This window comes from Eulemur rufifrons, chromosome 4 (genome assembly GCF_041146395.1).
Source record: "Eulemur rufifrons isolate Redbay chromosome 4, OSU_ERuf_1, whole genome shotgun sequence".
In the NCBI taxonomy this organism is placed as follows: domain Eukaryota; kingdom Metazoa; phylum Chordata; class Mammalia; order Primates; family Lemuridae; genus Eulemur; species Eulemur rufifrons.
Window position 1 is genome coordinate 7073767 of NC_090986.1, and position 14281 is coordinate 7088047.

The 14281-nt window shown below is 39.5% G+C and overlaps 1 pseudogene; it reads left to right on the plus strand.

Annotated features, from left to right (window-relative positions):
- Window positions 1-1358: 1358 nt before the first annotated feature.
- On the plus strand, window positions 1359-11609 carry LOC138382398 (mRNA decay activator protein ZFP36L2-like; annotated as a pseudogene).
- Window positions 11610-14281: the final 2672 nt, after the last annotated feature.

Sequence of the window (14281 nt, forward strand, 5' to 3'; positions counted from 1 at the left end):
ACAAAAACAAACTACATAGCACCTCACCACACCGCAAAGCAGAAATATACACAAATCTGAGTATATAGTTCAGCGACTCAATGTTTTTGTTTGTTTGTTTTACGCCTTAGCACAGCTCCACCCCTTCACGCCCGCCCGGCTGGGTCCCTGGCGGTTTCCCAGTGGATTTCAAGATGGCGTCTGTGCACCCGCACAGCTCTGAGGGTGGTGGGGATCCAACCTCCATGATCAAAAATACGAGGCAGCTAGAGGCCCGGGGGGCAAAGGTGCCCGCCGAGGCTGTCCGGCTCATGAGCCGCCGGAAAAGGAAAGGAAAAAAAAAAAAAAACCCATAAACAAACAAAACCCAGAAAAAATTCATGAAGAATAAAATATACAGTTCGGCGAGCCTATTCTTCTTGTTCGTTTTATTGTTTTTTTTTTTTTTTTTTTGTTGTTGTTGTTTTTTTGCCTTAGTGCAGCTCTGCCCCTTCACCCCGAGTGCTGCCCCGGCATATCCCGCACTCCTGGCGTTGGTTCAGAGACCAGCGGAGGGCGCCGGGCAGAGAGAGCCGCTCGGCACTTTATGGCTCCCGAGCGGTTTCGCCCTCGCTTTCAAGATGGCACCTGCAGAGCTCCAGGGCTGGAGGGGACCGGCTCCCCGGCAGGCAGAGACCACCACTGCCCGGGGGCTGGCGAGCAAGGACGCGCACCGGGGGTCACCGGCTGGAGAACCGCTGAAAAAGGCAGCACGGGCAGAAAGAGCCCGTTGGGCACTTTATGGCTCCTGAGCGGTTTCGTCTTCGCTTTCAAGATGGCGCCTGCAGAGCTCCGGGGCTGGAGGGGACCGGCTCCCCGGCAGGCAGAGACCGCCCCTGCCCGGGGGCTGGCCAGCAAGGACACGCACCGGGGGGTGACCGGCTGGAGAACTGCCGAAAAAGGCAGCACGGGGTACAACGCTATTTGCTGTCCAGGAATCTTTTGTGTTTTTCCGCCCTGGTGCAGATTCGTCCCTCCTCACCAAGCGCTGTCTCAGCTGAGAGCCCCCAGGTTCTAAGGTAATTTCACAAAAAAGCCTCCTGTCTGCAATGCTCCATGTATCCCTCAGTGATTCTGCGCTGGCCTGGGTCAGGGCTCTATTCAATTGGGAGCGGAGGTCAATGAGGAGAGCAAGCCGCTTTCCCAAGAGGCTGCACCTGCCCCAGCTGGGGGCGGGTGTAGCCGACCCGTGCTCCGCTGGCTAGTGTTTGTCCCGCGTTCCTAATTTTCGTTCACCTCAGACCTCACTCGCTCTGTTTGTCCCACGCTGATTCTCCGTGGATTCACACTGCTGTTCCTGTGTGGGAGCGGTCCTCTAGCATTGTGGCAGGTCCGGATCGATGCCTTCCTCCCCGGGAGCTCAGATCCAGGCCGTCACCACCACTCCGCCATCCACTGTTCCTTCCTTGATGAAATCATGGATCCAGGCAAGTATCATCAGTGCCTCATAAATATTAATAATTAGTGAAAATTTGTAACAATCTAATGTGATGGCTCAGGGGACTAGAAAAACAAGAACAAATCAGACCCAAAGCTGCCAGAAGAGAAGAAATAACAAATCAGAGCAAAACTAAATGAAATTGAAAACAAAAAAAATAAAAGGGTCAATGAAATGAAAAATTGGTTTTTAGAAAAGATAAATAAAATAGACAGACTATTGACTACACTAATCAAGAAAAGAAGAGAGAGGATTCAAATAAGCTCAATCAGAAATGAAAAGAAAGATGTTACAATTGACACCAAAGAAATATAAAAGATCATCCAAGAATACTAAGGACATCTCTACATACAAAACTAGAAAACCTAGAGGAAATGTATAAAGTTTTGAAAACACACAACCTTCCAAGCTGGAATCACAAAGAAATGAAAACTTGGAACAGACTAATTTTGAGTACTGAGATTGATCAGTAAGAAAAACTTCTCAAGAAAAAAAAGCCCAGGACCAGATGAACTTACAGCCGAATTCTACCAGACCCATAAAGAAGAACTGATAAAGAACTGGTACCTACCAGACTAAAACCATTCCGTAACATCAAGAAGCAGAGAATCCTCCCTAACTCATTATACAAAGCCAATACCACCTTGATACCAAGGCCAAGAAAGGACACAACAACAACAACAACAACAACAACAAAAAACTACAGACCAATATCCCTCATGTATATAGATACAAAAATACTAGCAAATACAATCCAATAGCACCACGATTAAGTAGGTTTCATCCCAGGGATGCAAGGATGATTCAATATTTTCAAACCAACAAATGTGATTCACCACCTTGACAGAATTGAAAAAAATAAAACCCATTTGATCATATCAATAGATGCAGAAAAGACATTTGATAAAATCCAGTACCCCTTCCTGATAAAAATTCTTAAACTAGGAACAAAAGGAACATACCTCAAAATAATAAAAGCCATATATGATAAACCTACACAACATCATCTTGAATAGGGTAAAGTTGAAAGCATTCTCCTAAGACCTGGAACAAAACGAGGTTGCCAACTTTCACCACTTCTATTCAACATAGTCCAATTAAAAGAAGGCCTAGCTAGGGAAATAAGCCAAGAGAAATATAGAAAGAACATCCAAATTGGAAAAGAAGAGATCAATATATCCCTTTTTGCCAATGATATGATCTTACATCTGGAAAGTCCTAAAGACTTCTCCAAAAGACTCCTAGAATTAATAAATAAATTCAGTAAAGTCTCAAGTTACAAAATTAATGTACACTAATCTGTAGCATTTCTATACAATAATTGCCAAGCTGAGAAGCAAATCAAGAACTCAATATCATTTACAATAACTGCAAAAAAAAAAATACCTAGGAATATAACTTACCAAAGAAGTGATGGATCTCTACATGGAGAACTACAAAATACAGATGAAAAAATTATTGATGATATAACCAAATGGAACAACATCCCATGGTTATTTATTGGAAAAATCAATATTGTTAAAATGTCCATTCTGCCCAAAGTGATTTATAGATTCAATGCAATGTCCATCAAAATACCAATGTCACTTTTCACAGAATTAGAAGAAACAATCCTAAATTTCATATGGAATAAAAAAAGAGCCTGAATAACCAAAGCAATCCTAAGGAAAAAAACCTGGAGACATCACATTACCTGAATTCAAATTATACTGCAAAGGAATGGCAATCAAAACAGCATGGTATTGGTATAAAAGAGGCACACAGATTAATGGAACAGAAATAAAACCATAAACCTACAACCAACTGTTCATTGACAAAGTAGACAAAAATATACACCGGGGAAAGGCTACCCTATTCAATAGGGAAAATTAGAGAGACACATGCAGAAGAATGAAACTGGATACCTCTCACCACACACAAAAATTAACTCAAGATAAATTAAAAACTTAAATATAAGACCTGACATCATAAAAATTCTAGAAAAAAAACTTAGGAAAAACCCTTGTGGACATTGGCGTAGACAAAAACTTGATGACTAAGACCCCAAAAGAAAATATAACAAGAACAAAAAGAAATAAATGGTAATTAAGCTAAAAAGTTTCTTCATAGCAAAAACAAACAAACAAACAAAAAAAACCCAATAGAGTAAATAAACAATCTACAGAATGGGAGAAAATATTCACAAACTGTGCATCTGATAAAGAATTAATATCCATAATCTACAAGGAATGCAAACAACTCAGCAAAGAAAAAACAACCCCATTAAAGAGTGGGCAAGTGACATGAAAAAAATAAAAAAAAATATATATATATATATATACACAAATGGCAAAAAGCATATGAAAAAATGCTAAACATCACTAATCATCAGGAAAATGCAAATTAAAACCTCAATGAGATATGACCTTACTCCTGTCAGAATGGCCAATATTAAAAAGTGAAAAAAAAAATAGATGTTGGCACAGATGTGATAAAAAGGGTTTTGTTTATACACTGTTGGTGGGAATGAAAATTAGTACATCATCTATGGAAAACAGTATAGAGATTCCTTAATGAACTAAAAGTAACCTACCATTCTATCCTGTAATTCCACTACTGGGTTACCCACCTAAAGGAAAAGAAGTCATTATATCAAAAAGACACACGCACTTGTATGTTTATAGCAGCACTATTAACAATTCCAAAGATATGGAATCAACCTAAGTGTCCATCAACTAATAAGTGTAAAAAGAAAACATGGTGTGTATATATGCACCATGTAATACTACTTAGCCATAAAAAAGAATGAAATAATGTCTTTTGCAATAACTTGGATGGAATTGGAAGCCATTATCCTAAGTGAAGTACCTCAGGAATGGAAAAACAAATGCCACTTATATACTCTCCAAAGTGAGAGCTAAGCAATGAGTACACATGGTCATACAGAGTGGTATAACGGACTTTGGAGACTCAGAAGTGGGGAGGGTGGGGCATCAAAAATTACCTATTGAGTACACTGTATGCTATTTGGATCACAGATACACCAAAATCTGTGACCTCACCACTATGCAATTCATTTATGTATCAAAAAATTACTTGTACATCCTAAATCAAAAATCAAAATTGATCCAAGTCACAATAGGTGAACACACAGATAAAACTGGTATCAAACTGACCAAATTGGAAACCAGGGCCTCATGTTGAGATGCCATAGGAAGTACCCAGCATCATCTTTGAAGTAGCTTTGACAGTATAATTGAAACACAGCTAATCAAGCCTCTTGACCTGATTATGAGTTCTCAGAAAGAAAATAAATATATCACATAAAAGGGCAGGAGGTATGGGTTCAAGTCAAGTTAAATTACAACACAAGAAAGTAACCAGAAAGATACAGAATATAAAATATTCTATAGGGAAAAAAATGTCTCAAAGAAATAAATAGCATGATCAAGTAGTAGAGAGGGCCAAATTTGCCTGAGTTTGGCTTCCCCAGGATTAGATATTAAGGTAGAAAGTTGATATATGTCACTTAACTGAGAGTAGGGACATAAAGAATTGATACAGGGATGGGAAGAAAGTTGATAAGGAGTGTTTTATTAAGTAAGCTACTACAGAGGGCAACTGCAACCCAGTCCTGTGGCTCACTCATGATTCTAAAGAGTATGTGGGGTAAAGCACATACTCCAATTGTGAATTGTGCTGCTATAAACATTCGGGTGCAGGTGTCTTTTTTATAGAATGACTTTTGTTCTTCTGGGTAGATGACTTGGGGGGGATGGGGGTGGGGGAGGGGATGGGTGTATACCTACATGATGAGTGTGATGTGCACTGTCTGAGGAATGGACATGCTTGAAGCTCAGACTCAGGGGCATGGGAGCGGCATGGGCAATATATATAACCTGAACTTTTGTACCCCCATAATAAGCTGAAAGAAAAAAAAAAAAAGCACATACTCCACAGATTCATCCTTGCTAGTGGGGGAGGACACAGGACCTGACTCTCACAGGTGGATGGTTGAGGGCTTCTGTGATGGCGGTATTTATTCTCTGGCACTTCTAGTCTGTGTACAAATGGACAGAATGACCGTCTACGAAAGTTGTGGTTAGGGCTTAAGGGTGCCAGCTGGAAATTCATATATAACTAAAAACACTCAATCGGCATAACAACCCAGTGCAACATGTGAAGTTTTTCATGTCCTCATCCAAATAAATCAATTGTAAAAAGACACAAGATTATTGAGATTACTGGGAAATATGTTTATAAATGTGATATTAGATGACATTATAGAAATGGTGTTATCTTAGTATAATAAGGTATTGTGGTTAAATGAAAAGGAGGAAACTGTTAATTAGAAGTTATGTATAACAAAGGAGTGACAGGATGTCTAAACTTTGCTTTAAATACCGCATAAATGTGTGTGTGTGTGTGTGTGTGTGTGTGTGTGGATATGTTGGGTGGGTAGACATGAAATAAGCTTTGGTGGAGCCATGATAGTTCCTCAAAATTTTTTTTGTAATATGGTGTTCCATTTGAAAATTTCTGTTAATTTGTTTTAGAAAGATGGGTATTTTTAGCAAAAGGAAGGAAGGAAGAATGAAAGGAAGAAAAGGAGAGAGGAAGGGAAAGGGAAAAGAAGGTAGAGAAAAAGAGAGGAAGGAAAGAAGGAAGGGAAACAGCAAGAGAGGAAGGGGAAAAGGGAAGAGACAGAACAACTCTTTGTGTGCTGCTCTTCTTCACATTCTTTTCCTCCTTTTCTTTTCGTTTCTGTCACAATGACGATGTCGCAGGAAAACCTAGGCAGAGGCTCTGTCTTCCTACGTCCCTCAAGTAGCACTGAGAAGTGGCACTTGTTCCCCCTTCCAACACTGCTGCCCTACAAGAAGTAAACTTCATTTGGATTAAGACATTATAAATTTTTGTGCCCAATTTTTATTATAATTAATCTATTATGAATAATATAACTGTTTTGAAGAAAATTTAATCTGAATTTTAGTAAGTTTCTTGAGAAAATGTTAATCATAGGGACAAACATAAAATGTAATTTCTACCAAACAATGTATAAAATCAACCTCATGGATTAAAACATATATTTAAAACAAAAACTTAAATATTTATTTTAAATTATAGTCAAATACTTGTTATGTCATGGGTAGACACCAATTTCTTAAAGAAGTTATAAAAAGTGATAACTAGAAAGATATCATTGACAAATTTGACCACATTGAAATTAAGAAATTTGTCCATTGATAAATATTTCAAATAGGTGAAAATTCTAATTACACAGTAAGCGGAACAATATACTAAGTAAAAATATCAAATGTGTATATATTATCACTATTCCTTGATTCATTTTAATATACCTACACAAATCAACAGAAAAATAAAAGAAGATATGAGCAGTTATTTCACAGAAAAACAGATACACATTGCCAGTAAACATCGTGAATAATGGTTAAGAATGCTTTTTTTTATCTCCATCAAGCAGCAAAAATAAAAATTCAAACAATACCAAATGTTGGTGAGTATGTTTTTTGGCAGAACAGTTTAGAATTTGCTGATTAGAATGAAAGCTGGTAGAATCACTTAGGAAAAGAGATCAGTGTGTTATGTTGGACATTGGACATTCACATTCTACACAGTTCAGCCTTTCTACTTCTGTTTATACAACCCAAGGAACTTCTTCTCTTATATTAGGAGTCATAAAAAAAGATTTTTTAAAAAGCCTGCTTTAGGCCGGGCGCGGTGGCTCACGCCTGTAATCCTAGCACTCTGGGAGGCCGAGGTGGGTGGATCGTTCGAGGTCAGGAGTTCAAGACCAGCCTGAGCAAGAGCGAGACCCCATCTCTACTAAAAAAATAGAAAGAAATTATCTGGCCAACTAAAAATATATATAGAAAAAAAATTAGCTGGGCATGGTGGCACATGCCTGTAGTCCCAGCTACTCGGAGGGCTGAGGCAGTAGGATCGCTTAAACCCAGGAGTTTGAGGTTGCTGTGAGCTAGGCTGATGCCACAGCACTCACTCTAGCCCGGGTAACAAAGTGAGACTCTGTCTAAAAAAAAAAGAAAAAAAAAAAAGCCTGCTTCATAGCAGAAATATAAAAATCCTTAGTGTCTAAATAATTTGATAAATAATTTATGTTGTAATCATACAATGGAATATTTTTCAATAGTCAAAAACAGTGAGTTTGAGGCCATGGATGGTTTCTCATGCCTGTAATCCCAATACTGTGGGAGGCTGAAGTGAGAGGACTGCAGTGGGTTATGATCCCACAACCGTACTCCAGCAGCCTGGGCAACAGAGGAAGACTTTGTCTCTAAAAAAAAAAAAGAAAAGAAAAGAAAAGAAAAAAAGAGAGACTGAGCAATTTAATAAATATAAGGATGAATTTTACTGATACTATAAAGTATGTTCAGGAAGTTTACTTGCTGCACAATAACTTCTCTAAAAATTTATGAAGCATTAAACAATTAAAACAAAAGATGTTTAAAATCTATATTTAGATAAGATAAAACTAAATAAAAATAAGAGGATGCTGAACAATGGGTTTAGAATGGTGGTTCCTTCCTGTGGTAGAAGTAGGAAAATGAAGTATGGAAAGGCCACATTTTGAATGCAACTTGCCATTAAGTTTCTAGGTTTCATATTGGGTGAAGGGTTCAGATGTACTTTTTAGATAACTAAAAAGAGTCTTCTTCAAATATTGCATGATTTCACTCATGTGCAGGAACTAAAAAATTGAGATAGAAAGTAGAATGATAAATACCACAGGCTGGGAAGGGTGTATGGTGGGAGGAGGGATGAAGAGAGGTTGTTTAGTGGGTCCAAATATACAGTTAGATAGAAGGAATAAGTTCTAATGTTTGATAGCAGAGTTACTATAGTTAACAGTAATATATTATATATTCCAAAATAGCTAAAATAGAGGACATGAAATGTTTCCAACACATAGAAATGATAAATACTTGAGGTGATGAATACCCCAGACACCTCACTTGATCATTATACAATCTATGCATGTAACAAAATACCACATGTACCCCATAAATATGTGTAAATATTTGTATCAATAAAAATAAAAATAAAAAGGGTCTTTTACCTGGCATTAAGCACTATATATGTTTCTTTCAGGGAGGCACCTATCTGAGTGGCTATGGAGAATCAGGGTGGGAAGCTGAGCTCCTGAGTCCCTGGATCAGTATCCTCATGACTAAAACAATCGGCAATGCCTTAGCTCTCTGATGCCTACCTACGATTGAAAGTAAAAATATCAGTAATGTACTATGGCAAGTAGAGACGAAAAGGACCTCAGAAATAAAATGATCCAATAGCTCTCACCTCTTTTATTGTACAAATGTAGTACACATGAATATACATATGCATATTTAATTTACATTCATTCTAAAGTGTTTAAGAAAGATTGTGGAGTCTTCTATTACTCAATAAATAAGTATCAAAGTTTGTAAACAGAAGTTGAAGGACACTTCTAATTTCCCTTGTAATCTAGATAAATTCTGCAAAACTTTAATTCATTTATTTTCCCTTCCAACAAGGGGGGTGGGGTTTTTCACTAACAAAGACAGAGAGACACTAATCACCAGCACCTGTGTGTCTTTGCACCAAGCATAGAAGAGACAGGCCTTAATTGGAAGAGTAGTGTTCACAGTCTCATTAAATTAGGCTTCTGGGATTGTGGTAGAGAACTTTTAATGAGTTTGGCAAAGTTGAGCACCCACAGAGCCTTGTTAAATAGCCTCCCAATTAGCAAGAGTTAAAACTTTATTTTGTTTCCTTGGAACTTGTGCTTAATTTGGAGCCTTATTCTATTAGAGAAATTGAGGGAAATCCTCAGATCATTATGTGGTTGGCATGGTAACACTTGGCAATGACTCTCATAAGAGTAAAATTACCTTGAAATCCCTATTAATCTGAACATCATAGGTACTTTATATAATATCTAGCTTATTTCATTTAATATAAGATTCATCCATGTTGCAGCACCAATCAGAATTCCATTCCTTTTTAAGGCTACATGTAATGTTCCATTGCATGTAAATACCACACTTTGTTTCTCCCTTCATCCATTAATGGACATTTGGGTTGTTTCCACCTTTTAGCTATTCTGAATAAAGGTGCTATAAGTATGGGTAAACAAATATCTAATTCTCCGCTTTCAATTCTTTTTTGTATATGCCCAGAAGTAAAATTGTTAGATCATATGGTAATGTGTAAGTCTTTAAATAAAGGGTTCCAATTTACGTACATCTTAACATTTGTTTTATGTTTTTGTTTCCTTACTTGTTTTAGTAGCCATCCTACACATATGAAGTGGTATCTCATTGGGGTTTTGATTTACATTTCCCTAATTATTAATGATGTAGGACATACGACATCGTTTTGCATGCTTATTGATCACATGCTTATCTTCTTTGAAGAAATATCCAAGCTCTTTGCCTATTTTTTAGTTGGATTATTTTCCTGTTATTGAGATATAGGTTTTTAAAATATATGGTATATATTAATCCTTTATAAGTAATTTGCAAATATTTTTCCCACTATGAGAGGGCTGCCTTTTTATGTTTTTGATAGTATCCTTTGATGCAAAAAATGTTTTATAATTTTGATGAAGTAAAATTTTTTAATTTTTGTCTTTTAATCCCTGTACTTCTGGTTTTCATAAACAAGAAATCATTTCTGAACCCAATGTCATGAAAGATTTTTCCTTTTATCTCCTAAGAATTTTATAGTTTTAGCTGTCATATTAAGTCTTTGATCCATTTTGAGTTAATTTTTTATAGTTGATCACGCCGTTGTTAGTATATAGAAGCACAATTGATTTTTGCATGTTGATTTTGTATCTTGTATGTTGATTTTGTATCCTTTTACTGAATTTATTTATTGGTTCTAACAGTTTTTTGGTGGACTCTATATATAAGATCATGTGATCTGCACACTTTATTTCTTCTTTTCAGAATTAAATAATTTCTGTTATTGTTGTCACCTAATTTCTCTATCTAGGACTACTAGTACTATGTTGGATAGAAATGGTGAGAAGGGCTATCCTTGTCTTGTTCCTGATCTTAGAGGAAAATATCTATTTTTCACCATTGCATAAGATGTTAAGTGAGGGCTCATTGTGTTGAGATACATTTCTTCTTAATTAGTTGAGAATTATTTTTGTTATTATTAAACAGTGTTGAGGTTCCAGCAGGCCCGAAACTGCTGAACTGCTGTGCTCTGCAAGGTATGGAGGGGCGGGGGCGGGCCAGGCACTCCGTGGGGGCGTGGAGGAGCGCTCTTTGCTTCTCTCTCCTGTCCCTTCACTCTGCACTCCAGGGCACCTCCCAGTCATTTCCCTCTCCTTCTTAATCACGCCACCCGCCACCCCTCTCCCCCCAGCAAACTATCAGTCCCTCGCAGCCCCTCTCCAGTTACTCCTCCTGACTTGAGCCTGGCCTCACCAGCCTCACCGCCATGAGGGCTCCTCCTCCCTAAGGTATGGCCTTCCTGTGCAAGCGGAGAAATACCGGGCCTACATCAATCTGAACTGCACGCTGGACCAGACGGCTTCCTAGGGCACCATCAAGGGCCATAGGGTGGGGGCGGCAGCACAGCCCTGCTCAACAAGGAGAACACAAGGGGCTGCTCCTTCAGCGAGAATGGCAAGCGCAGCCAACACGTTCTGCATCTGCAGTAGTAGCAGAAAGGGGCAGATCAACTCCGAGCTCTATGAGACTAAGCTGTGCTGGTCCTTGGAGAGACCAGCATGTTCAAGGGGAGAAATGCCACATCCCAAGTGGCTTCCACGAGCTGCGTAGTCTGACCACGCAACACCTGAATTACAACACTGAGCATCCACACCTCCACACCATCGGGTTCTGCCCCTACAGGCCGCGCTGCTACTTCATCCACAACGTGTAAGAGCGGTGGCTTATGTTGGGGAGAGCTTCCGGCGACCTGTGCACCTCCAGCAGTGAGAGACGCGGCGCCTCTGCCCAAGCAGCAGCACAGCCGCAGCTTCTCCAGCTCCCCGTCGGGCCACCTCCAGCCCCCGTGGGGCCTCGAATTGCAGCCGCCGCCCTCCAGCTCCGCGGCCTCAGCCGACTCCACACGCTTGTGCGCCCAGACGTGCTGCGCCTGCGCGAGGGCAGCAACTGCGGCCGCGCTGCTCTAAGGCACGGGGCTGGGGGCACCGAGGACGTGGGGACAGCCTCCTGCGCTAACAGCTCCTTCACTTTGGGCCTGGAGCTGAGCAGCCTCACTCCGCTCGCCATCCAGACCCACTGGTTCTCAGCCGCGGCCGCCTACTACCGGGCCGCAGCAGCAGGGCCTGGCGCCCCATCTTGCGCAGCCCCGGGCACCGCCCAGTGCTCTCATGCCCGCCTGTGCCATCACTCCGCCCTCGCGCCCTCTGGCTTCCAGCTGCCCCGAGGCCTGTCCGAGTCGCCCGTGTATCCACGGCCTTCTCCAGCCTCGTGGATTCGTTGTCGGACTGCGACAGCTAACTGAGCAGCCGCCTGAGCTCGGGCAGCCTCAGAGGCTCCTGAGTCTCCCAGCCTCGACCCCGGTCGCCGCCTACCCATCTTCAGCCGCCTCTCGGTCTCTGACCACTGAGGTAACAGAGCGCCAGGAAGGAGGCAAGAAGGGAAGGCCGTGGGAGGGGAGAGTGTTGGAGGTCGCCCTCGCCCCTGCTGGGGACACCGAGATTGGGGGATGACAGAGGCAGACAGCAGACAGGACAGAGCACTTGAACTAGAACTCTGTGCTGGGAGCGGCCCCACACCTCGTTTTTCTATTTGTTCTTGTTTTGTTTTGTTAATTATTATTATTATTACGAAGTTTCATTCTTCAGCAAAAAGGAAAGCCAATAAACTTTTTGTATTGGTGAACAAAATATTCACAACAGGGCAGTTAAGATGTGATTAGAACAAAAAAACAAGCACTTAAATTTTTTTAGGTCTCAGATGAGTTTGTCAAATGATTTTCCGTATCTATTAAAATTATCATATAATTTTTATTCATTCTGTTGATGTGTTCTGTCACATTTATTGATTTGTATTTGTGAAATCATCTTTGCATCTCTGGGATAGATCCCACTTTATTATAGTGTATGGATTTTTTAATGTGATTTTGAATTTGGTTTGCTAGTATTTTATTGAAGATTTTTGCATCTGAGTTCAATAAAGATACTGGCTGTAGTTTTGCTTTTGTACTAATAGCACCTATGACTTTGAATAAGGGTAATGCTGGCCTCATAAAGTGAGTTTGGAAGTGGTCCCTCCTTACTCAATTTTCAGAAGTTTGAGGTTTGGCATTGATTCTTCTTTAAATATTTGGTGCAATTCACCAGGGAATCCATTTGGTCCTGGGTTCTCATTGGGAGATTTTTTATTACTGATTTAATCTCTTCATGGAGGACAATTTTTCCACAGAGAGCCGGGGGCAGTGGAGCTCAGGCTATGATATGTGGCACGGTTCCTAACAGGCCATGTACCAGTTCTGGGCTGCCGCCTGGGGGTTGGGAACCGTAGCTTTGCAATATAATCATTTTCGTGTCTGTAAAATTAGTAGTAATGTCTTCTCTTCCATTTGTTATAATAGTAATTTGAATCTTTGAGTTCTCTCTCTCTATCTCATCAATCTAGAGAAAAGTTAGTAAATTTTGTTGATCTTTTCAAAGAAACAACTTTTATGGTATCAGATCTACAATTAAGTCTTTCATCCATCTTGAGTTAATTTTTGTATATGGTGAGGGATAGTAGTTCAGTTTCATTTTTCTGCATATGTTTCTCCAATTTTCCCAGCACCATTTATTGAATAGGGTATCCTTTCTCAGTGTTTTTGTCCGCTTTGTTGAAAATCAGTTGGTTGTAGCTATATGGCTTTATTTCTGTATCTAAATATATCTAAACATAAAAAGATACAGTAAAAATGCAATAAAAAAGATTAAAAATGGTACATATATATAAGGCATTTACTATGAATGGAGCTTGCAGGACTGGAAGTTGCTCTGGGTGAGTCAGTGAATGAGTGGTGAGTGAATGTGAAGGCCTAGGACGTTACTGTAAACTATTGTAGACTTTATCAAACTTAGGATATACCACTTAAGTACACTTAGGCTACACCGCTTAATTTATCTTTAAAAATTGTTTTTTTCCTTCAATAATAAGTTAGCCTTACCTTACTGTAGCTTTACTTTATAAACTTTTAAATTTTTTTAACTTTTTGACTTTGTTTTAATAACAGCTTAAAATACAGATTGTATAGCTGTATAATAATATTTTCTCTCTTTATATCCTTATTCTATAAGCTTTGTTCTGTTTTATATCTTTTTTATTACTTTTTAAATTTTTTTGTCAAAGACTAAGATAAAACACACACATTAGCCTAGGCCTACACAGGGTCAGGATCATCACTATTACTATCTTCCACCTCCACTTCTGTTCTACTGGAAAGCCTTCCCGGGCACTTACATGCCTAGAACTTCCCTCTTCTGTGATAGCAATGCCTTGTTTTGTAACACCTCCTGAAGGACCTGCCAGGTGTAGTTTTACAGTTGAATTTTATAATAAGTATTACGTAGAAAGAGTAACTCTAAAGTAACAATAAAATGATAGTATAATAAATACATAAACCATTATGTATTTCCAAATATTATGTACCGTACATATGTGGGATACTTTTATATGACTGGCAGCACCTTAGGTGTATACACAAGCATCAACACAACCACACGAATAATGGATTGCACTACCATGTCTCTACGTGAGAAGAATTTTTCTGCTCTGTTTTAATCATATTTGTGGTCCATCATTGACCAAAATGTCATTCTGCAGCACAGGACTG